At 40.9% G+C, this 4243-nt stretch overlaps 1 pseudogene; it reads left to right on the top strand.

The window, feature by feature from the left end:
* Window positions 1–1368: 1368 nt before the first annotated feature.
* Window positions 1369–3899, top strand: LOC103068411 (transcription elongation factor B polypeptide 2 pseudogene; annotated as a pseudogene).
* The last annotated feature ends 344 nt before the right edge of the window (window positions 3900–4243 follow it).

Below are 4243 nucleotides of genomic sequence, written 5' to 3'. Positions count from 1 at the left end.
GTAGGGAAAAATTATGAAGGACTGAAATACAGCTAAAAAATTCCTGATGGTTCCAATGGAAAACCAGGCATTGTCTAGCATACCCCTCCAAGTTATCTGATTCTATGGGGTCTTTACACCCTTCATTGTATTAATGTTTTCTACAAATCTGTAAGTTTTAGAGAACTGAAAGAGATACAAATGATTCTTGTCCACATATATGAAAATGAATTTGGAGGAGGTTCAATTAATTTTCCTCCTCTCTGTGGAAGAAGCTATTTTGGCACAAGTTAAGCAAATCCAAATTCATTGCATCATTCCTGATAGCCTACATATGTGTATTCTTTTTGGAGTCTCCTTTGAACTGGTGGTAACATCTTACTGGTTCCCTCATTAATTAATGAATTAAATAAAATCTTTGACATGTGTCCATTTTAAATATGCATGTGGGTTTATTTTTTCTAAAAAATTATCCTTTAATACTTTCATGAATTGACTGTCTTTAAGCTTCTAGGAGCCCAGCTGAACCTCTTGCCTGAGGTTCAACTGGACATAATAAAGTGAACTACTCTTTTGGAGTGAGGAATAGCAGGGGATGGCTGGGGAACAGCATAGCTGAACTGACCTCTCTATACCTCAGTCAAGAGTTTCAACTGTGTCCATCTCCAATGAACCCAGGAGAACTGAGTTATGATCTGCATGACATTTTTATCTCAGACATTCAGTTTGACTTTCAAGTGAAATCAAAGACTAGGGAAAAAAACCATGAATCCAAAATGAAACAGGCTATTTTTCAGCTTGGCACTGCACCATCTAGTCTAATGTGAAAAAAAATTCATTTTGCCACTGCCTGCTGATTGGCATGAACTCAGCTGTCCTTCAAAGGTTCAGCCTCTCCTGAAAGCAGGTACAGTCGTTGCTGTGAGCCAAAGGGGGAACTGTAGGTGGAATTTTCAAATTCCCCTGAGGGTTGCTTTTTGGGAAAAATTATTAAATGAATGGTCTTAGCATACACTTGAAAGCTACTTTAATTCTGTTTCACTTTCAATGTATGGAAGTAAAGGTAACATTAGAGCAGTGCGCTGATTACTTCCAGTGGGTAAAATACCTGCAATCTTGAGATAAATGTTGCCAGAAAACAGAAACTGATGTGAGACGTTTATCCTGTGCACATTATCAAATTATAATAGAACTTAAAACACATGCCTATGTTTTTGTAGGAGAGAAGAAATATCTTCTCCTTTTAGGCTCTCCATTGGGGATCCTGTAATGAAAGACAGATTATCAAGAGAAAAACAAACAGAAGTTTATCAACATGTATATCTCACATATACATGGGAGAAACTCACAGATGAGTAACTCAAAGAGGTGGCTAGAACTTGGGCCTAAATGCCATCTTCACTTAAAACAAAAGAAGAAGGGTGTGAGGTTGGGGTGTGGGGAGGTAAGTTATGGGAAGGTGACCAGGGAAAGTATGTAAAGAAGCATAAGGTTTGTTATGCGGATTTAAGGCTGTTCCTTCTCTATTGATGAGTTTCTTGTGATTTAGAGTCACCCTTCTTTTCCTGGTACAGAGAGGAAGACACGTTCACAAATGGAAATTTCCTCTACAAATGGAAATTTCCCTTACAAAAAGACAACTTATACCCTGTTTTCAGAACTTCTCCTGTGTCTGCTGTTTCTCAAAATAGTCAATTTTAAATATTGACATTCATGCTAAAGAGGTATATTTTGGGGTCACACATTCTGGTCTCCTACACTTTCTACTATCACCAAACTTGAAGCCACATCCCAGCATTTAGATTAAATGGTTGCTCCATCCAAGGCACCCGTGGCTTCTGTATCACATTCAGATAGTTTTTGCTTATCTTTAGCTCTTAGTTCCATTATTTTAGAATCGCCAGCTGGTTCTGAAGTTGAGAACATTTTTTTCTTCCTCTCCCAGGTCATAAAATTGAAGGACAAGAACATGGGGTCTAATCTAGGTAAATATCTTAACAGAATGATATCCAAAGTATAATTTTCAAAGTGTTTCATAGATTGCAATTCTTATATAAAACCATAATGAGCAGAAATCTAAGTTTTATTAAACTCATTAATGAGGGAGACAGCAGGATGACAAAGTTGGTTCAGAAAAGAATACAGGGAGGACTTCCTGGTGTCTCAGTGGTTAAGAATCTGCCTGCCAATGCAGGGGACAGGTGTTCGATCCCTGGTCCGGGAAGATCCCACATGCCGTGGAGCAACTAAGCCTGTGCACCACAATTAGTGAGCCTGCATGCCACAGCTACTGAGACGGCGTGCCACAACTACTGAAGCCTACACATCTAGAGCCCGTGCTCTGCAACAAGAGAAGCCACCGCAATGAGAAACCCGCACACCAAAACAGAGTAGACCCAGCTTGCCGCACCTAGAGAAAGCCCACACACAGCAACGAAGACCCAACACAGACAAAAATAAATAAATTTATAATAAATAAATAAATAAGGATCATACCATTTCTGGCTTTATAAAAAAAAAAATACAGAGAACTAATGATTATATAATCAATGAAGCAAAGGAAGAATGCTGTGATAAATCACAAAGTTAGATGCAAAATTGGTCATTATCCTACCAGAAATAAGACCAGTCTTTGGGACTAACTTTTCTACGTAAGAAAAATCATTCGTGTTATTATCAGGCAAAAATAATTTTCATTGCACAAAAATTTCTTGCCTAATATTGGGCAAAATCATTTATATCTTACCAGTTTCCAATAAAGGAACATCCAACTTTACAAAGTTGTGAGTTGTCTGGGCCTTAATCAACAGTAAATGGCAAGTCAAACAAGCTTGTATATCCTGTGACTCTAGGGCAGGGGTCAGCAGACTATAGTTGGGCTTAGCTGACCACTTGTTTTTTGTAAATAAAGTTTTGTTGGAACACTGCCACAGCCATTTGTTTCGTATAATACATGGCTGCTTTTGCTGCAGAGTTGAATAGAGACCAGGTTGTGAACACAGTCTAAAATAGTTACTATCTGGCCCTTTACAGAAAACAAACAAACTTGCCAACTTTGACCTAGGAACAGGACATTGTCTAAAAATATAAACAAAGGTGACACAATCTTTTTTCTTTTTCTTCCAAGTTTTGGAGGATATTTTTTCTTGGCAACAATATTAATAAAAAAGCATGAACATGAAATCAGAAAAATCGCTTCAGGGGAAAGTCACATCAGAAGTGATTTAAATCCACGAATATACAATTGAAAATTATACATTTTGCAATAATTATACACTATTCATTTGTACAATGAATTCAGCTTAACAGCACCATAGATTCTCAGAATCTCCTTCAGAATCTATTACACATGTTGAAAACAGAGAAATACCAAATTCTTTATTTCTAAGAGAAAGCTCGTGACCCATTTAAATCCTTAGCATTCCAAATTACTCACTTCCCCTTGATTAGAAAAATCAACCCAGGCGAGGCGGGGCGGGGTGGGGCCGCCAGGTTCCGGCACCCTGGGGGCCAGCGTGTGGGCTGCCAGGAAGGGGGCGGAGCTGGGGGCTAGTCGAAGGGGAGAGGCAGTAGCCGGTGTGGACGTGTTCCTCAAAATACGGCGCCGCAAGACCGTCATCTTCATGGAAGGCAAAGCGTCCAGCACCATGTTTCTGTTGAAGCGCATCGTCGAGGGCGTCCTCAAGCAGCTGCCAGATGAGCAGCGGCTGTACAAGGACCACCGGTTTCTGGACGATGGCAAGATATTGGGTGAGTGTGGCTTCACCAGCCAGACCCAGCCGCGGGTAGGGCTAGCCTTACAGGCAGGTGAAGCATTTGAGAACCTGCCCATCAAGCCTTTCTCCAGCACACCAGAGTTGCCGGATGTGATGAAGCCGCAGGACCCAGGAAGCAGCGCTAATGAACAAGCTGTGCAGTGAGAGGTCCCCCTCAGGGCCTCCCCCGACTCCATAAAAGAGATTGGGTGCCAAAAACAAAGAAAAAAGAAAGAAAAGAAAAATCAACCCAGATTTTGGTATTCAGCTCATCCATATTCTGGTATTTTCCTTCAGGAATTTGCTATGTATAGCAGGCATCAGGGGATCACACTTTCAAAAAGTAGACTTCCCTGGTGGCACAGTGGTTAAGAATCAGCCTGCCAATGCAGGGGATATGGGTTCAATCCCTGGTCTGGGAAGATCCCACGTGCTTCGGAGCAACTAAGCCCATGCGCCACAACTACTGAAGCCCTTGTGCTTAGAGCCCGTGCTCCACAACGAGAAGC

Source organism: Lipotes vexillifer, unplaced genomic scaffold (genome assembly GCF_000442215.2).
Source record: "Lipotes vexillifer unplaced genomic scaffold, Lipotes_vexillifer_v1.1 scaffold137, whole genome shotgun sequence".
Lineage (NCBI taxonomy): Eukaryota > Metazoa > Chordata > Mammalia > Artiodactyla > Lipotidae > Lipotes > Lipotes vexillifer.
The sequence above is the reverse complement of the archived record's forward strand: the minus strand, read 5'-3'. Positions and strand labels throughout refer to the sequence as shown.